This window comes from Marmota monax, unplaced genomic scaffold, assembly GCF_021218885.2.
Source record: "Marmota monax isolate L192 unplaced genomic scaffold, Marmota_monax_Labrador192_F-V1.1 WCK01_AAM20220418_F8-fsc00052, whole genome shotgun sequence".
Classification (NCBI taxonomy): domain Eukaryota; kingdom Metazoa; phylum Chordata; class Mammalia; order Rodentia; family Sciuridae; genus Marmota; species Marmota monax.
In genome coordinates, this window is record NW_026693473.1 from 10,411,881 (window position 1) to 10,433,325 (window position 21,445).

Consider the following 21,445-nt stretch of genomic DNA (forward strand, 5'->3'; position numbering starts at 1 on the left):
ATCCCAAGAATCTGGATTTTTAAAATAAGCTCTGGGTTGCTTCTGCTCTGTGTACATGTTCTGTGAGTTTTATCTCTTAGAACCATTGTTGAGAATTGAATTGCTTTAAAGAGCTCTTCAGGCCAAGTTAGAAATATGTATCAATAACTTTTAGGGAATGAGAATTTAATTTAGTCTTTGGTGCTTTGCCTCAGGGTGTTACATCGGCCACGGTAGGCACTGTTTAGAGCTGAAACAAGCTTTGGGGTATATTTCATTTTCTGAATGTTTGGGTGTTGTTGAAATGGAAAATTGACCCAGGATCTTAGATAGCTTTGCAGATACCGCCTCTGCTGTCTTCCCGACACTCAGGAGAGTGCAGCACAGAGGTTGTTGTACCAATTTTATGGATGGGGAACTTGAACAGGCTTCTGGGCTAAAGGAAGACCAACAATTGTGCTATTTCCCTGTGTGAAAGCATTTGCTCATGTAGTCCCTTAGCTGGCCCTCCCTGGAGTCTGTGGTGCAGGTAGCTCCATTGACTCTGTTCCAAGGTGAGGACATCCAGGTGCCACAGAAGTCCCGGGATCTGCTTAAGTTCACAGAGTGAGTCAGTGTGGACTGACTGAGTCAGATGGGACTGACAGCTCTGGAGCATGATGGCATACTGTCCTCAACACACATGACCACCGGTCTAGACATGATGGCCCACTGAGGCTGGAACCAGGAGACATTGACCTTTGGCCTGAGGCCACCCTGCTCCCAAAATTTCAGATCCATTGTAGAGGGTGCTGGATGTGCCCATCACATCAGTGGCCTATCTCTTTGTCCTGTAAAGGAGGGAAAAAAATGAAACGGGATCAGCTCCCAGGGCTTCCTTTACAACTTCCCAGGTACCACAAGGACAGGTGGTAGATTAATTTAAAAGAAATGGGGGAAAAGTGGGAATAAAAAAAGTGACAAATAGGCTGGAGTGTGCTCCTAAAATTGTGACCTCCTGGCTGGGTACCTGCATTCTGTTGCAGACTCTTCTGTGTCAGCCTCTGTCTCACACCTCCTGGGGCACACAGGAACCAGTGCCTCTCCTCTTTCCACCCCCCTGGTAGGCAGGGGAAGATGATGGATCTCCTCCTGGGTAAACATTTCCACAGGAAGCATTTATCAGATGTCAGCAGGGGCAGCGGAGCAGACTGGGGAGGGATGGGGCTCAGAGAAGCATCTCTCCTCCCAGACCAAGGTGCACATTCACGCCCTCTCTGTCTTGGGTCCCTTCTCCTTTCAGCCATCTGTCCTAAAACACTCCACATCCAGGCCACCCTTTGGTTCTGAATAACAGGCTTCTGACCAGCTGGGCATCTGTAATGTAGATTGTCCAAATCCTTCTAGAAAAAAAAAAAACAAACTCTGAAGAAAATGTCTGGAAGACCCCAGCAAATAAAACTCCATCATCAATGCCTCTGTGCTGCACTCTACCAGGCTTGGATACTGTAGCCATCCCCTACTCTGAGGGGGCTGGGACTCATACCCGACTTTCTGGCAGGGAAGGCTGACAATGCAGAATCATGGAGTGGGGTGGGGGTTCTGTTGTGGCCTTCACCCTCACTGCGTCTGCCACTCCCTCAGACCTCCTGCAGCCTGATAAACTTTCTCTGCCGAGAACCAGTATAGTTCAACTCCAGGGGGATTTGAATCTCCACTCTGCCCACTATTGATGGTGTGACCTTGGGCAAGTCACTTAACCTTCCTGTACTCAGTTTCCTCTCTATATTCTTTTTCAAGACTTACTGAGGATTATCTCCGTCCTATGCACTGTGCTAGGTGCTGGATAAAAATGTTACCTCCTGAAAAAAATTTATTGTGAGGCTTAATTGAGACAATTCAGTAAAACACTTCGCAAAATTGTTGTTCAACAGGACTCCATAACTGTTCGTGAATTCAGTTATTCTTCCTACTATTATTTCTATGTTTGTCTTTGGGAAAGAGTAGAATCTGGAAGGTTGTTAGAAGTCTTTCATGCCTCTGACCCTCCTAGGCAGTCACTAGATCTCCTCTTGTCCTCTGTCCTGGTGGAGAGGTACTGTCGGCCCAGGCATCTCTGTGGAACCACGGTCTGTTCACTCACTCGCTCTTTTAATCTTTTGATAAAAATGCATTGAGAGTGTCCTTTGTGCTGGCACATAGGTTAAGCACTCCGGAAGATGCAAACAGAATTAAGAAGGGCACCAGTCTTTGGCAACACCCAGAGCGGGTGGAGGTTGCAACTCAAGTTAAAAACAAAGCTAGAGAGCAGACCGAAAGTAGGTCTCCTTCTTCAGCTGGGGGTCTAGAATATCTGCCTGGCATTTGGACTGTGCTTTGAGGAAGAGGAAAGCTTTGGTGAATCCTGTAGAGGCGGGAAGAAGGGACATGCAGAGCTGTGAGGTGCTTGCCAAGGCAATGGCACTTGAGCCCAAGGAAGCAAAGCCCCTGGTGTCCAAGCTATCTCACTAGCTAACTGTGTAAATATTTTGAAGGTTACAACGTGTCATCAATAATCCTTGTGGGCCATTTTCCACATGCATTATATTATTTGAATTTCATAAAAATGGAGTCAAGCAGAGAAAGATTTATTATGTCTCTTGTCTAGATGAGGAAACTGTGAATTAGAGATGAAAGGATTTAGTTCACCAAGGTGGTCAGTGGGGATGTGGTCACCAAGCTCAGGACTGCTGGTTCCAAATCCAGGGTGCTGTTGATGGCATCGAGCTGACCTTTCCACCCTACCCCCAGGCTGGAAAGCTAGTCACTGGGGCCAGAGGAACTTCAGGCTGGTCCCTTCACCTTAGTGATACCCCAGGACTCTGCAGTAACATCTTTAGAAGTCCCCTGATTCCATCTGATGGCTGCCAATTGCCCTTTGATAATCACATCTGTACAGAGTCACCCTTCTAAATCCTGGATCTAATCACACCATGCTTTTTACTTAAAAAAGAGCTCTGCCTCTTCTGGGTCACTTATTACCTGAACAACTTGACCTGTTCTTCTAGGCCCTTTGGGATCCATCCTGCCCCTTTGACCTCCACAGCCTCCTTCCTTGAGGGCCTCCTTTGTGCTTCCTGTGTGTGAGATGCTGAATTTCTTGGAATTTCCAAAAAGCCCCAGGCTGTCCTCCCATAGCTTTATACCCATATGGGCTCTGGAGTCATACTACCTGGGTTGAGAACTCAATCATCACTTAAATAGTTCTGAGATTGAGAACAGCTCCTTGGCCTCACTGTGCCTCAGTTGCCTTATCTGCAAAATGGGACTGATGGTAGGATCCATTGTATGGGGCTATTGTGCAGACTCAATGATTTCATGTATTTCAGGATTAGACCAAGACCTGACAGAACTGGTGTTTGATAAATGTTGTGGCTATTTTCTCTGCAGGAACCCCTGTGCCATGAATGAATGCCTCATGAATGTAGGCAGGTCTCCTGGGCTCCTTACTATCCCTGCTGCATCAGGGACAGCTGCCCTAACAGTCGGGTCAAGTGCCTGCCTCCTTCTGTCCTGCCTTCTCAGGTGCCACACACGCCTCTTACCTGCCCAAGTGTCATCTTGCTAGAGTTGGTGGTCCTTGGAGGGCACAGATCTTGTCATTATCAGGCTAGGCAACATCTGAGTCACCATAGAGATTGCCACACTTATTCTCTTCCTGACACCCACAGTGGGCCCTGATGTAAACTGTGGGTGTAGGAATGGTGCAGAGCTGGCACTGAGGACCTTGCTTGAGCATGGCACTGACATGTTGGATGACCGACCACGGACACACACCCCTCCACTCTTTAGTTTCCCAGGAAAAAAAATGGATGTCTGTCTCCCCTTGTCTGACAGGGAGTCCCAAGGAAAGCAGTACCTGCTGGACCACACAAGGCACAAGGGGAAATGAGACAAGATTTAGAAATGAGATACTGAAGAAATAAATGTCTTATTATAAACTGCTAGTAGGTTGCCAGAGCAGGGTCAAGTCAGGGCCCCCCACTTGCCTGAGCTCCTTCAAGGCCCTGTACCTCACATTGTATGTGCTATTCTGCACTATTTTCCTAGAATCTGACTCTCCAAATTGTGGAAGCCTAGCTCCCCATCTCAAGATCTCCCTGGAGCCAGCTCTCCCCCATGGTGAGCTCCCTCTGCTTCTCTGTTTCACCTCTGGGCCTCCTGAGCACAGTCGGAAGACTAGGAAATGAGGCCCATTGCGCTCTGCCCTCTCCGGGCTTCTCCACTTAGAGGATGCCCTGAGAGCCACTCTGGGGAGTTGCCTGCTTGTCCAGCATTCATGCAGACACCTCCCACCACCACACCCCTGTGCCTCCCACAGGGTTTCTGGGGTCTTTAAAACTTCCCTCTTGGTTTTGGCTCAGAGCTGTGCCTCATCTCTCCCCACCCCCCACCCACCCCCTCTTCTCCCTTTCTGTCCAGCCTCCTGGAATGCAGTCCTGCCTGGACTTTGGGCACTCAAGCCTCCTGCGCCCGCCCTGCAGGTCCTGGCATCCAGGACCACACCCGACAGCTGGGGAAACAGCCCCTGCCCCGCTGCACAACAGGCCACGGGGTCAGAAAGGCCAGGCCTGTCCCTTGACCCTATCACTGTGTGGGAGGACGGGTGGGGTGGTGTGAAACACATTCAAACTACTTTCTTGGGGAGGAAATGTCATTTTCATAGTGTGCTATTTGAGGGCTAGGTATACACACCCTCAGCAAATCAGCCTGGGGTTGTACTTTGGAATCCCTTGGGGACCTTAGAAGCCTGGGTCCTACCCAGAGGTTCTGTTCTAATTGGCATGATGTAGCTTGGGACAAGCTCTTTTATTTTATTCATTAAATTTTATTGTATTAGTAGGGCTGGGATGGAACCCAGGGTCTCCCTGATGCTGATGAAGCACTCTACAATGCAGCTACATCCCCAGCCTGACAAGGCTCTGTGAAAGCTCCCCAGATGATTCCAGTGTGCAGCCAGGATCCAGAGCCCCTGCTTCAGGGAACGCTCTGGAAATGTGAAGGCACTGAAAGGCAAGGCTTCAGAGCAAGACGGTGACATGCCTTTGTCCCCCTGAGTGGATCAGAAGACCAGAGCTCTCTGTCCTACCCCTGCTCTGTCAAATGACTGGGACGTAGGCCCAAAGCACTGTATGTGGTAAAGATCCACGGGTAAAGCCTTATCCCCTCTGCAGTCCCCATCCCCACCAGGGAGTCTTAGGTCACACACAGTGACTTTTGGGGAGCAGGGCCAAGTATTCATTCTGGAATACTCTAGGCCTGATTCAGAGGTCAGGAATATGAGGTGAGGGCTATGGGGTTCTTTTCTAGTAGAAGCCCCTTACCTTAGCTTCCAGGCTGCTCCCCATGTCCCCACATCCACCTTCTCCTGTCACATCAAATCAGTGTTCCTCTCTTGCTAAAGCCTCTTTCATTGTTTAACATGGTTTCCAAGTAATCCAGGATTGGACTTTCTGGAATTTCCCTCTGCCTAACCCCACCCAGGGTTCGTAAAGTGTCTTCTGGAGACCAGAAGCATCATTGTCACTTGGGAACTTATTAGAATACAACTTTCTGAGTCCCATCCTAAATCCACTGAAAGGGGAGACCCTGAGCATGCCCAGTAGTCTGTTTGAACAAGCCTTGAGGGCAAGTGTGAGGGGCACAAGAGCTTGATAGTTCACGCCACCCTCCCTCCCGCTGTGGCATTGAAGCTTGTAAGGCTGCCCACTCTGCAGTCCCAATTTACCAGTTTTCTCCAGTTCCCAACAGTGACTTCCTGTTTTCCATACCTCTTCGTAGGCCCCTCTCCAGAAAAGCATTTTTGCAATGTCAGAGTATTGAAATCCTACTTTTCCTTCAAGATCCAGCTCAAGCACGACTTATTTTCACAGATCTCAAGATTCCACCTACAGAAGAAATTTTCCTTCCTTTGATCTCCCCAGTATTATTTTTCTCTGCTCTTCTTTTCTGTCTTTCTCTGAAGGGGCTTCTTTTCAATCATGGCTACACATCAGAATGACTCAAGAAAATTTTTAAAAATGCATAAGCCCAAGCTGTATTCTAGAACAATGAAAGCAGAATTTTAGGTCGAGGCCTGCCATATTTTGAAAGTTCTCTGGATCATTCTGATGGTGCATTGAAATTAAGACCCTCTCTCCAGAAAGAAAATCATAATGGGAAGAGAAATGAATTTTGGGGATGGGGGGCACTACTAGGGATTGAACTCAGGGGCACTCAACCACTGAGCCACAGCCCTGTTTTGTATTTTATTTAGAGACAGGGTCTCACTGAGTTGCTTAGTGCCTCGCTTCTGCTGAGGCTGGCTTTGAACTCTCCATCCTCTTGCCTCAGCCTTGGGAGAATTTTAAGTTAGGAGATTCGGGTTATTCTGGGAGCTCTGTCCCAAATGTCAAATTAACTCTGGACAAATCACTTCCTGTCTTGTGCTCAATTTCCGAAACTGCAAAATGGAGCTTGAAATTACTGTATGTCTGGAGAACTCTCCTGGAGTTCCCATTGAATCCACCTGCAGCGGCCCAGATTCTGATTCACAGGCCGGAGTGAAGCAGTGCCTTAGATCTCATCCCAGAGCTAAGAGCTGTGTCCAGCAGGAGCAAGGATGCCTGCCTCTTTAAACACTTGACTTCTCTGCCCACATGGCACCTATTGTCTTTCCTCCCCATAAGGGTGAGGCTTCACACCTGGTACTGTGAGGATGGGCACATGAAGTTTTCTTATCTGAGACTGTGAACCTATTTTGGGCAGCTGTGTGTGGGGGTTTGGCCAGGGTGGGAGGAGGCGGGTGGAGCAGCCCATGAAAATCCTTCGCAGAGGCTTGACAGAAGGTGACTGGAAGGACTCATTCTCCTGCAGCCTCAGGGCTCACCTTGAGCTTCTGAGCTCCCCCCAAACTTTGTTACACCAGCACAGGCTGCAGGACATAAGATTTTCCACTGCGGTTGGGTCAAGGTCTCAGGGACAGAACATAAAGGGCAGGTATAGGAAGAGTGCTCCTAAGCAGCAGATGGACGCAGGGGGAAATTGGGTTCTGAAACTAGGTAAGTGAGTTGGCAACCCCAGGTAGGCAAAGCAGGGTAGCGGGTGGCCAGGGGTGGGGCAGAGGAAACAGCCTTTTCTCTGAGGGTGGGAGAGGGAAGGGGGATGCTTAAGGCAGCACCTCTGAAGGTGTTACTGAACCAGAGACACCCAAGTGTTATCCACAATGGGCCTCTGTTTATCTGCTCTGCTACAAAAGGAAGCTCAGCTCACAGACCCTTGTCCTCCGGGCCAGGAGAGTAGAAAAGACATCCCCTAAGTCTTCACCTTCCCCCACCCCACCCCTAAAACATCACTGACTCTTTCCTTACTCTCTGTAAGGACTTCATCCTGCAAGATGGGCTAATTAGAAGTCCAACTGTCACCAGATGAGGGAGCGGGCTGTGTTCTTCAGTGACAGATCCCAGTTATTTTACAGATGGGAAAACAGTCCTGGGAGTGTGGTGTCTGGCTCAGGCCAGACTGGGGCGCCAGGACAGAGGTCAGGCTGTCTGTCTGGAGCATGGGGCACTAGACCATGCTTCCTGATGACTTACAGTCTAAGCCACCAAGGAAGAAAAAGTACACGGAAAAGGAGCTTTGTTTTGACTCTGGGACACTGGCAGGACTGGTTGGCTCTCCTGCTGGGATGCTGAGAATGTCACAGGGCGGGGTGTGAGCTGTTTTCACCCCATGCCCTCTCTCTGGGAGGTGTCTGTTGGAGGCTAAGAGGAGGTGGTTCCCGGAGGTTAAGACTCCCAGGTGTTCGGGTAAACTTTCCAGTTTTTAAGCTTGAACATTGACCAAATCAACTTTCTGGCCCCAAGGAGGGAGAAAAGTCTTAAAAACCACCCAGCTGGAGGCTCCGCATGGTGTTGGAGGCAACAGATTCCCTTGCAAGGGCATTTCGTTGTCTGAGTTCAGTGAAACAGCACACTCTGAATCCACCCTCTGCCACACAGGCTGGGCAGGGGCACAGGCTGGGCAGGGGCACAGGCTGCCACAGGGGCGTGTGAGGAGGAGTAGGTTGGAGGGGAAGGAAAACCTGATGGTTGGGTTTGTTGTGTCCCCAGGACTCCATGCCAAAGAGAAAGGATGTAGGGGGCATTTTCAAAGTCCTACATTGTAAAGTGGTTGGAGAATCTCAAAGTTGGAAAGGGTCTTTGATCCATTTAGTATCTATTCTGTTTCAGATAGCCCAACCTTCTAGATTTACAGATGAAGAGACTGAGGCCCTGGGATGTGTGGTGATGTGTTCATGGTCCCCCTGGGAGCCACCGCAGAGTGAGGCCCAGACACTTTTCCTTGGCTCCCTGGATGAGCTCAGCCTCACGACTCAATCTGGCTTGCTCTTAATATTCCTGCACTCTGGGAGGGCCATCCAGATTTGTGATGTTTGTCAAATTTCTTCTGGGAAGACAGGCTGAATGCAAGGCTCCTAGGAAAGCAGCAGAGGCACCCACGGGCCCTTCTCTGCCAAGTTCCCCACAGCTTGGATAGAACTGGCTGGGGAGGGTTTGAAATGGCCTAGCAGCAGCCCGATACAGGCTTGACCTGTGCACCAAACCCTCGAACCAGGAAGAACGGAAAGAAGAAACATCTTAAATGATGATTCTATGCAAGGAGGACATCCTTGGAACTTTGACTCACTAATCCATAGGATTTGTTTTCTGAAAAAAAAAAAAAAGAATAAACGACAGGAAAAAAGGGGTTGAAAGGGAGACAGAGACTGTCCCTGAAGAGAACAGACCCCAAACAACCATTTCCAACTTTATTTGAGTAAGGTTGCCTGCAGAAAGCCACTGAAGGACTCAGAGTTTTAAAATGTTATTATTTTTTTCCAGAAAAGCTTAAAACTGGAATATCCTAAGGACTGCTCTCCCTTCCCCTGCATTAAAAGGGGAAAATGCAGGCTTGGAGAGGGAAGGACATGGTCTGAAGTCAAGCAGCCGGAGGTAGCGGCAGGGTCAAGAGCAACTCCAGGTCTTTCCTGCCCGTGGAGGACTCAGCTGCATCCTGTGACTGTTTGCACAGGTGAAGGTCAAGCCTGCATTTCTGTATTGCTCAAGCAGCCAGACACCAGTCTGCCAGGTGAAAACAATGGCCAGAGCCCACACCAGTTATTAGGCCAAAAAGTGACGTCTGTGTTGGATGGGTCACCCTCCATTCTCAGCTCTAGTTGGGAGGGGAGGAAGAACCACAGATCTTGAGATGTGGGCATAATTGCAAGTCACTTCAAAAGCCACCCAAAGTGAAGTGACCAAGGGGGAGGGAGCCTTTGTATTGCTAGTTCTGTCACCTGAGTTTCCCTTTAGCATCCCAGAGACATCCTCCTTTTGGTGATGGAGCTCAGGCAGGCTCAGGCACAGAACCTGAGATAGAAGAGGTTCCAGCTGCAGAGGAGGAAATCTATGGTGCAAGAAGTGGGCAAGCAGGGAGTCCTCTGCCCCGCCCACCATGACCAAGGGTGTCAGGGCCACAAAGCTTAGGGGGTTACGAATACCAGCTTTGCAGACAAAAAGGCCCTTACTCAACCTCTTCCTATCTCTGTGGACTTGGGCAAGTTGCTTAACTCCTCTGAGCCTTAGGGCTCATGAGGATTAGAACACCAATCCTGAAGGTCACTGGGAGACTTCACTGTAACAACATACGTCCAACTTGGTATAAAAATTTTGCTTTTTTCTTTCAGGGATTATTTCTAGATTTCAGGAAGAAATCATTTCATTTTCTGGCTTATGGAATTGGAGTCTTTCTTTTGGCACCCAGGAGAGATACAAGAAGAGAAGGTGTTTTAGTCAGCTTTTCACTGCGATGACTAAAAGATCTGACATGAACAATTTTAGAGGAGGAAAAGTGTACTCGGGAATCATGGTTTCAGAGGCCTAAGTCCATAGATAGCTGACTCCATTCCTGCTGGTTTGAAGTGAAGCAGAACATCATGAAGGAAGAGTGTGGCAGAGAGAAGTGGACAGAGACTCCATTCACCAGATACAAAATATATTCCCCCAAAGCACACCCCCAATGACCCACCTCCTCCAGCCATGCTCTACCCACCTATGGTTACCACACAGTTAATCCCATCAGGGGATCAATCCACTGATTGGGTTAAGACTCTGATAACCCAATCATTTCTCCTCTAGACCTTCTTGCATTGTGGCACACATGAGCTTTTGGGGAACACCTAATATCTAAACCGTATCAGGAGGCAGAACCAGCTGTCTGTGGGACATTACCTGTCTGGATCCCCTTTTACCTCAGACACAGTATGTGGGGGCAATGAGGCAAGGAAGCCACATGGGCCACCTGCAGCTATATCAACACTTATTAATGCTTCCAAAGAAAAACGTCCTTCTTCTTAGGATGTAGGCCAAAGATGAGGCCTCTTCCCTGGGCTCATTCAGGCAATCGTCACCCCAAATCCCCTCTTGTGCTTCAGGTATCTTTCAGTCATCCTCACAGTGTGGGAAGGGAAGGGACTCAAATGGCTGAAGTTAGACCTGGCACAAGGCCTCACCTGGCCAGGTGTGACCTCCCCCTTGCCTTTGAGCTACTGAGGTCCCAGAACTCTCTGGCTGGAGGCGGGTGTCTCTCTCTGAGGGATTAAGCTTGCTGGGTGGTGTGGTTCCTCTAGGAGATTCCTGATCCCAGAGGTGCCTCTTCCCTCAACCTTCTGGTGGCATTGCACCCAAAAATCCTGAATCACAGGAAGATTAGGGATGTGCCACAGTCTGAGGCAGCCCTAAAAAAGGACTGGGGATCTTCATAAGATCTGGGGGCATCTCAGGAACCAGAGTGAGCATTTAGGCAGGACTTCCACAGGTCAAGCTATAGCTGTCTACCCCCCTTACGGTCAACAGATTTCAGTTTTACCTCAAAACAAACTTTTAACAAATATTTAAAGAAGAATTGAAGGGGAGGGAGCAAATTATTAATCTCCATGGGGCAGTCATAGGGCTTGGTATGAACTTGACTTCATCTGAGTCCTTAACACAAGCATAACATGGAAGAGATTCTAGCAGTCAATGCCGTCTTATTCTCTTCCTGAACACACAGTCAGACTACGTCTCCCATACTCCTTTTCGGCTGGGCATGGCCATGTGGCCAATGAAAGGTGAGCAGGAGTGATGGGCCAGGAAGCAAAAGATCTGCTCCTTCAAGAGCAGATCTTATGTTAGTCAGCTCTTTGTTGCTATGACAAAATATCTGAGAAGAACAATTTAGAAGAGGAAAAGTTGATTTTGGTTCATGGTTCTAAAGGTCCATCCCAGGCCAGGCTGACTCCATTGCTCTGGGCCCAAAGTGAGGCAGAACATCATGGTGGAGGGCATGGCGGAGTACCTCTGCTCCACTCATGGTGTCCAGAAAGCAGAGAAAGTGGGGAAGGGGCCTCAGGGAAGATGAACCCTTATGGATGAGAAGATTAACTTGTGTGACAGTGAATTCATGGCAGAAAACAGAAGGGAGGTGGCCCAGGCAGAAGGGACAAAACACAAAGGGCAGCCTCACCTGTAATAACCAACTCTCATGGTAGCTTGCCTAGTCTCTTGGGAGTAATTTCTCACTCCCAAGAGGTGGGTGTTAATTCCTTCATGGGGGCAGATCTTTTATTACCCAAATCCCTTTTAAAGGCTCAGGTACCTCTCAGCATGGTTACATTGGGGATCAAACCTCAGTGTGAGTTTTTTTGGGGGATGAACCATATTCAAATCATAGCCTGATCCACCTCTGTGTCTCCCAGGATCCTACTTCCTTCAGTTCAGTAAGCATTATATTAGGTGCTTTTCTCTCTCCCTTGTTGGATTGTATGCTCTATGAGGACAGAAAATTTATTTATTATTACAGCCCATTCAAAGTGCCTTAAATAATGAGGGTGTGTTTTTATTCTTGGAAATAAACATTTTGAAGGGTAACCTTTACATTGCTTTAATTCAATGGCTCAGGGATGTAACCAAGGACCCAGTTTCTTTTGCTCTCTCTGCTTGGCCTAGAGTAGGCTCCTGTTCTGGCTATTCTGTATCTGCTCAGAAGCCTCAGAGTATTTGCTTTTCTTTTTATGGGCAGAAAGAGAAAGGAAACAGTGGCTCCTCCAACTATCAAATATCTGATTGGATGATCTGAAGTCATACGAATTGTAGAAAGAGGAACAGGATCACCCTGATTGATTGAGGTCTTGTTGCTTGGGTGGCATCTACATAGGCAACTGGCATGGCTATTGTAAAATAGGGGAAGGAAGAATGGAATGAGTGTTAGACAGGCTAAACATAGTATCCAGTGGAGTAAGAGTGGCAGGAGGAAGGTCTGGTGACAGGAAAATCCCTGAGGAAGTAAGTTCTAGATGACATGGGGACCTTGACACGTTATTAGAGAAGGGCCTTAGACTCACATGGACCTTCTGACGGAGGTAGGAAGGCTTGTACCGAGACAGGCACTGCTTCTAGAATGAGGGCTGACCAGAATCAGACTTGGAACACAGTGATCAAGAGGCAGATAGCAGTGAGCTAAGAGGGCACAGCAGGGAGCAGCCAGATCATGCAGAGCTTTGCAGGCCATTTTAAGACTTCAAAGATATTCATATGAACCAGCTTCTCCAGAGAGGGAGATGAGGAAAGAGACCCAGACAAAAGGCCACAGAAGCCGCTTCAACTTTTGGACTGAGTAGTAGGAATGTCACTCCTCTGTCACAAATCTTTCTTGATGACAAGTGAAAATAAAAGCAGGGCAGCCACCCAAATGTTTCCACAGACTGATTGCCAGATCTTGGCTCCTTCAAGAGAAGAATTACTTAAAACCATTCCCCTCAAACTGGGGTAATGGTCTTTTTTTTTTTTAAGGATAGTGTGTTAGTTAGCTTTTCATGACTGTAATGAATACCTGAGATAATCAGATTATAAAGACAAAGGTTTATTTTAGTTCACGTTTTTAGAGGTTTTAGTTCATGACCCACGGGCTCCATTGCTCTGGGCCTGTGTGGCCCATACGGTGGCAGAGCAAACTGCTCTCCTCAGGTCACGGGAAGTGAGAGACAGTAGGGATACAGGGTCCCTTTCTCCTCTTCAAGGGCATGTCCCCAGTGACCTAAAGACCTGTCATAGGGCCCGGTCTTTAAGGTTCCACTACCTCCCATTCTGGGAGCAAACCATTGATGTATGACTCTGCAGGGAGGCCTCTGGGGTGATGGTTTCACTTTCCCCTGCTGTCCAGGCTACCATAGGAGGAAATGAGAAGCTATCGCTTCACAGGGCAGCATCACCCATGACTGTGTTTCAGGACGAGACCACTCTCTTTTTTCTTTGCAATGCTGGGGATCAACCCTGACCTTGTGTATGCTAAGCACATACTCTGCCACTGAGCTACACCTCCAGTCCCAAAACCCACAACTCCAGATCAGAAGGCCAGGTCGCTTCTCCCTCTGTCACATTATAACAACATCCTTGGGGACTTTTTAAAGGTAGCATCTCTTGGATCTCTCCAAGACAGAAGAATTTGCACCAGAGTGACACCTGTGCCTGAATTGGATACCTCACCAGGAGGCAGGTGTGAGAGGCTACACCTCAAATGCAATGCCATTTGGACCTCTGGCTATGATATAAGGAAAGAGCAGGAATAGGGTGGGGACTGGACACCTCATGAACTTTCCTCCTGTCCTTGGCCTCAGTACAGTAGAGGTCATTTGTTTGAGATTGTTGCCTTTTTTCTTTTTCTCCTTCCTTTCTCTCTCTCTCTCTCTCTCTCTTTCTTTCTTTCTTTCATAAATCTCCATTCTTGACGCCCCTTCCTCAGTATACTTACTGCTGCCGGCATTTCTTCCGGACAATGAGTGCTAAGCTTTTAATCTTTGTGATTTTTCTCTGAGAGCACCCCTCAGATCAGGAAGGACAGAGTCTGTTTCGTTATTCAATGAGTTTTTGTCCCTGAGGACTACAAGGAGGTGAAAGGATTTGGGATTCTTTTTCTTTTCTGGGGAATTTTCTCTGTTCTTCCTTAGGTAGTTCTTGGCTGAATGAGTCCTGGGGGCAGTGAACCTCTTGGTCCCTGGGAGAGTTGGAGACTTCCTGCATGTGCCTCAGCAGCAGCCTTCTCTGGAATGTGTTCTTGAAATTCTGCAGGGTGGCCCCTCTCCCACAAAGTGGGACCTGTTCTACATGTGCCCAAGAGAGGAAGGAAATGTCAGACAGGTGGAGTTATGAGAATTATACCGAGGAAACAGTCAAAATGTCACTCTATAACTAATTTGAGTGTAATAGAAATTTAATAATGTACACCCGGCCATTTTGCATTTACATACCATGTTTCATCTGACCATGGAAAATATTAATCTTTTCAGTCCCATGGTCTGGTTTACGCTAAGAGTCCTGTCTGGGTTTTGTGGTTTTTTTTTTCCCCCTTCTCCCCAAGGCAAAGAAAGAGTAACTGACTTATTCAAGTTGGTACAGTAGCTCCTCAGATTTGAGAGAAATTGGTGTTGGTGTTATTTTCAGGCCCCAGGGACAAGAGAAGGGATTGGAAACAGAGATTGCTTTTCCCTGGCCAAATGGTCACCCACGAAAATACCTTACTCGATGGGCCAGCACTTTCAGGTGAGCACATTGACTCAGTTAAAAAATATGAAAATGAAACAAAGACCAGTGTGACCTGTGCTTTGCACAGGGTCCTGGAGAGGCCAGGGTGTGGCATGGCCTTTTGCCCCTGGGATCCCTGACGGTTGGCTAAAGAGTTTGTCTGTTTTAATTTGTGAATGCTGCTGAGCACTTGGCAGGAAATTTTTCAGGGGTCTGAGGTGGGTCTTTCATGGTGATGGTGTCAGAGTTTAGGGATTTTGAGTGTTGACAGCATCCAGGAAGCTGGGGTGGGGCCTGTTTTATTTGGTGAACTGTGGTTCTTCCTGATCCCAATTAAACTGTGCCCATGGAATAAAATGCTTCTGGAAGCTAAATTTAGATCATTTATGGATTTCACTTGAGGAGACTTGTGGTGATCATGTGATTTCTCTCTTTATGTATAATTTATATCTCATCTATTTCCATCAGAGTTACTAGAGGTCATATAACGAATGTTTGAAATAGAACCCAAGGATCAACACCACAGTCACTAAAATAGAATAGTAGCTTTAACTCTACATCAAAAATCACAAAAACGTAGAAAGAAAACAGCAAGTTATATACCATGTTTTGTCTGGTAGAAACACTTAAATGAAAGTATTGAGGTGAGAAAACTGTTATCCAGTGCTGCTTTGATTTCTGAAATAAATTAATATTAAAGATTTGCATACAAAGCACATAGTAAGGCATGATTGTATTTTCAGTAGCACTTTCGCATTGCCTGCAGCCACATGTGTACTTGTGGTGGCAAGTGTGACAGTTAATTTGACACTCCTAGGCATTCTCGTATCCTGGTTCTCCTTTTGAGGACAGAGGGTGGGTTAGGTACAGGCAAGTGTCTCTATTACAGGCACTAAAACCTGCTTCCAGCCAACTCCAGTAGAGATGGAGTGGTGGGACCAGCCTTGGTTAACTCCTAGTGCCCAGGCAGCAGGTCCAGCTGGACGGTCCCTTTCCTAGGGCAGTTTGATGGGTGGCATGCCGCTCTTCCTTCTGGCATCCCTGTGTTCAGGAGGACAAAACCCCAGGAGAGAGTCTAAGTGGCAAAACTGGGGTCAGGTGGCAGTTTCTTGGTAAAGAGATATCAAGGAAATTTACAATGCCATCAGAACTTCATTCAATTGGAAGAGAGGGGTCCCTAAAGGAAGTCAGATGCTATTATCAAAGAAGACTTAGATCGGGCACCATGGCACACACTTATAATTCCAGCGCCTCAGGAGGATCTCGAGTTCAAAGCCAGGCTCAGTAAAAGTGACTTGCTAAGCAACTCTGTGAGACTCTGTCTCTAAATAAAATTCAAAATTGGGCCGGGGATGGGGCTCAGTGGTTGAGTGCCCCTGAGTTCAATCCCTAGTACCAAAAAAAAAAAAAAAAAAGACAACTTAGGACTCTTGCCAGGCTGGTTTTGCTTAAGGAAACACCCAAATCAACAGCAAAGCTGCTTTTTACAATTTTTCCTTGTTTGTGTTATCCTAGGGATGTTTTCATGCTCAACTGACCTGAGCATGATCAGCTGAGATCCTGCAGAGTCTGGATTTTCTGTCATCAATAAAGGGGCCCTTGGGGCAGTGTGTTAGTTTCCTAGGGCACCCAGAGCACATGAGGTGGCCTAAAGCAATCCGAATTTATTCTCTTATGGTTTTTGGGACTGGAAGTTGGAAATAGGTGGTCCACAGGGCCCCGTTCTTTCTAGTTCTAGGGATGAGACTTTCCTTTCCTCTTCCTGGCTTCTGGTGGTGGCCAGCAATCCTCAGCTTCTCCGAATCAGCCCCATCTCTGCCTCCCTCGTGAACACGGCTCTTTCTTGTGTGTCTGTGGCTTCACTTGTGTTTTTCCTCTTCTTTAAGGACATTTGGATTTAGGGCATTTGGATATGGGGCCCACTCTAATCCAATAAGTTCACATTTTAACTTATGTTTTGATTACATCTACAAATACCTTATTTGCTAATCGTCACACTCAAAGATTTTAGATTTAATAATTGGTGTGTGTGTGTGTGTGTGTGTGTGTAAGGGGAAGGTTTTAAAGTTCTTGGACTAAATTACAAATATGTCAAGACTTTATCTGCAGTCAGTTTAAGTTGCTCTATCATGCAGGAAAAAAAACAACATTTTTTCTTTTGATGTGTCCATAGGTTTGGAGCAGGGGTGTCCTTAGACCTTGAAAGTCCCCATTTTTTCTCAGTCAGTGTATTGTAGCCTACTGATGAGGCTTGGAGTAGCCTGAAGTCTACTTTTGTATCTGTTCTGCTCAATTTCCTTTCCCCAAATATAGAACAATCCCTTGAGATACTTGGAGGGAGAACAAGGGGTCTGGTCTCTAAGGGAGATTCAGAAGGAGAACAGGAACTCAGGAACATGGCATGTTTTGTTGGTCTCTGTGTTCAAGCTCCCTCTGGGCTGTCACAGAAATGTGGTTCCCATGGTGACCCCCAGACACGGCCAGAGACTTCTCTCGGCATCAGCTCAGCTATTTCTTTCTAATCTTGTATAACACAGCCGTGATATGGAGAAATGCAAGTGCGCTTGACTTTAATGTGGTTTTATATCTTTTTCTGATGCAGGTCTGGGCCCTGCAGGATTAGGGAGCAGGTTTTTTCTTTCTTTCTTTCTTTCTTTTTAATACTGTCTAACTTATTTATAATTATTTTTAGTTGCAGATGGACACAATGCCTTTATTTGTTTACATGGGGCTGAGAATCAAACCCAGTGCCTCACAAGTGCTAGGCAAGCACTCTACCACTGAGCCAGCCACATCCCCAGCCTAAGGGAGCAGGATTTTAAGCAGTGAGGCTGGAATGGTGGATGAACACCAGATGACCGAAGGCTATGTCCAAAGTGAACTTTTGTCCAGGAGGCCCGTCTTTCAAGAACTGTAGTGTCAGACCACCTACATCAGAATCCCTTGTGGGTTCATGTTAAAAATGAAGATTCCTGAGCTCCACCCAGGCGTTCTCAATCAGAATCCAGGGAGTGGCTGTCAATTTGCATTTTTTTGCAAGCACCCCAGGAATCTTGTGCAAACTAACATTTGGGAGCCACTGTGGAGTCTGGCAGTTTGTGTTTTAGCCAAAGTATTTGGATATTGGAGGAGAAGAACAAAGCTAAGAGACTGTTTAGTAATCCAGTATTTTATGAAATACCTAAATAGCATGCTTCACTTTGTGGCATGCACTCTTTTAGCTGCTTTAGAAATGTTACCTCATGCGTGATGCAGTGGTGCATGCCTGTAATCCCAGTGGCTCAAGAGGCTGAGGCAACAGGATTGTGAGTTCAAAGCTAGACTCATCCACTTAGCAAGGCCCTAAGCAACTTAGGGAGACTTGCCTCAAAATTTAAAAATAGATAAATAAATAAAAATGGCTGGGGATGTGGCTCAGTGCTTAAGCAATGCTGGGTTCAATCTCTGGTGCTAAGGGTGGTGGAGAGAAAAGAAATGATAACTCATGTAATCCTTACAACAACCATAATCTCTGGAATAAATTCTGTTACTAGCTCCACTCTCTGGCTGAAGAAACAAAGGAAACAAAGCAGAGAAACTTTCTAAGTTGAAGGGTGTGGTGACCTATTGAAGGAGCAATTTGAGGAAAGGGACACCAAGAATAACCAAAAGGATGATGGAATGTAATGGTGGATGACATCCTGTCATTTGTACACCTGTGACCGGTGCCCCCATTAGTGGAAAGGAGGCGTAAATCACTCAGAGCACCCCAAATGTAGTATATATCAGATTGCACTTGTACCAAGCCCAGAACCAGGGGTCAAGGTCCCAGATCAGCTCTGTCCTTACCTTGCAGTATGGTGAGGTAGCAAACATCAGTAAAATGAGGGTGTTGGATGGGTGATGTTTCTTCCGTTATATTGGGCAGGTTTACAGAGTGGCATAACTGGGTGGGGAAAGGCGTTCCCCAGGCTCTCCCAAAGGTAATGTGAAAATATGCCTGGTATTGCACAAGATGGGGTTACCGAAGAAAGGATGGGTGACAGGAGTACCTGCTGGAGGATTGAAGGCGTTAATCCAGCTTAAGTGTTTAGATCATGCCTGGAGAATGCAACTGTTGCCCATTGTTATTATTTTCTCTAAATTTCTTTCAGTTTGAACATTCACAGTCTGAGATCTTTTGAATGATTTAGTCCCCAAGAATCTGGAAAGAGGATTAGAACTTGAAGGGTAAAAATGGCCTTTAGGTAGACAACTTTCTGACTAGTTTTCTTCTAACTAGTTACTTCCATTGAATTCCTGTGGCCTTCTTTCTGGTGTCTTCTTCCCTGGAAATCCCCACTCCTGCTAAGTGATGAGAGCACACAGCCTTTGGCAGAGGCTGTCCTGACCAGCACCCTCCCTGCTTGGCTGGCTCTGCCTCTGTAGATGGCCCAAGTCGGATGCATTCAGTAGGTTTTCCCAGTGCAGGCTGCTTGCCTAGTGCTAAACCCTGCTGCGGGGGTGTCTGTGCCTTGTTGCAAGAAGCTCAGAGAGACAGAGATGGGTGTTCTCAAACCTGGTATATGTAAGGATTTTATAAAAAAATTCCAGACTAATGGAAATTCTTTCTGCTGTTCCTAAATAATATTAATCAGGCAAAGACACTTTGGTCCATTTCCTTAGGATTTATGACCTCATACTTAAATTTGGAAATACTGTCCTCTGAGGAATTGCAAGGAAATTCAGTTTCATGTTTTTCATTCAGTCATTCAAACAACTTTTATTAAGTGCCCATTTACTGTATTCGGACACATTAACATGTTGATGCGCCTATGTACTCTTTCTGTAGACTAGAGGTCAGAAGATCTGTATTCAAATCCTTCAGAACCCACCAATTTGGCCAACTCTGTGAGCCTCCATCTGCTACCTCACAAGATATTATTGGAGACGAATGAATTAAATTGATTATAGATACCACATGTACATGGGAGATGTCAATACCTGGAATGCTCTGTTAGGGAAAGCCTTAACTTGGCAGATAGCCCTAGAATTCTTTCCGAATAACAACATACACAGGTGACTTGAGACAGGCAGCAGGAGACAACTCATGTTGCTATAGTGGAGAGTGGGTGCCTTTGGCCATGTGCTTTACCTCTAGAGATGGACGAAACCTTTGAAACCGTTTCAGAAGCTGGACATGATGGTGCCCTGTCATCCCTGTGCCTGGGAGGCTGAGGCAGGAGCACTGCAAGTTCAAACCAGCCTCAGCAACTTAGCAAGGCCCTGTCTAAGAAAGAAGAAGAAGGCGGAGGAGGAGGAGGAGGAGGAGGAGGAGGAGGAGGAGGAGGAGGAGGAGGAATGTGGCTCAGTGGTTAAAGCACCTCTGGGTTCAATTCCCTGGTATAAAACATTTTCAGAGTTGGGGACATCCCACTTCCAATTTTCCAAAGTCATAATTTTCCAAGACTACTGACTTTCAAATTTTTTTTTAACCATCTGTGATCAAGGAATATTTCTTTATGTCACACCATCGTAATACAACTCCAGTCTGCTGGGGAGAAACGACCCTTCTTCCCACTCCTTCAGTGATGAACTCTAGAAGAGTTGGCCTGAAATGAAAGAGTGGGAGCAGAGTAGAACAGGCTCAGTAGGCCTATTTGATTCCCGTTGGACATAGGACTCAACATTTTTTTTATTCCACATCTTTTATTGTTACATTATAGTTGTACATACTGATGGGATTCATCATTACATATTCATACATGCACATGATACACAATATAAAAACATAATTTGACTTATATCACTCCCCATCACTCCCCAACACTCCCTGTTTCCTACCCCTTGATCCCTTTCCTCTTCTGATCTCCTTTTGAATTTCATGAGATCCCTGTCCCTGCCAACTTTCTTCTCCTTTTTCCTCTCTAGCTTCTGCATATGAGAGAAAACATAGGACCCTTAATCTGAGTTTGACTTATTTCACTTAATATAATTGTCTCTAGTTCCATCCATTGTTCTTTTTTTTAAACATTTTGATTTGTTATATATGACAGCAGAATTCATTACAATTCATATTACACATATAGAGCACAATTTTTCATATCTCTGGTTGTACACAAAGTAGAGTCATATCCTTCGTGTCTTCATACGTGTACTTAGGGTAATGATGACCATCACATTCCACCGTCTTTCCTACCCCTATACCCCCTCACCTCCCTTCCCCTTTCCCCTTTGCCCTATCTAGAGTTCATTTAATCCTCTCACCCTCACCCCCCCACAGCATATTATAAATCAGCATCCTTAAATTAGAGAAATCATTTGACATTTGTTTTTTTGGAATTGGCTGACTTCACTTAGCATTATAGTCTCCAGCTCCATCCATTTACCTGCAAATGCCATGATTTTATTCTCTTTCAATGGTGAATAATATTCCATTATGTATATATACCACATTTTCTTTATTCATTCATCTACTGAAGGGCATCTAGGTTGGTTGCACAGTTTAGCTATTGTGAATTGTGCTGCTATAAACATTGATGTGGCTATGTCTCTGTAGTATGTGGTTTTTAAGTCCTCTGGGTATAGACAGAGGAATAGGATAGCTGTGTCAAATGGTGGTTCCATTCCCAGTTTTCCAAGGATTCTCCATACTGCTTTCCATATTGACTGCACCAATTTGCAGTAGTACTCAACATTTTGACCAGTCATTTGTAGAATGGAGGACTTAAGAATTATTTCCTGGTCCTATTGACCAAGTCAGAGCTTAGTGGTGGGAGGAAGGTTGATGTCTCTCTTGGATGGTTCTGCTCCTGAGTCATGTCCCTCATTAGTTCATAAGGTCTTGAGTTTGGAAAGGCACCAATCTAATGGGCCCCATTCAGTTCTAGAAGTTTGACAAAGATCCCAGAAGA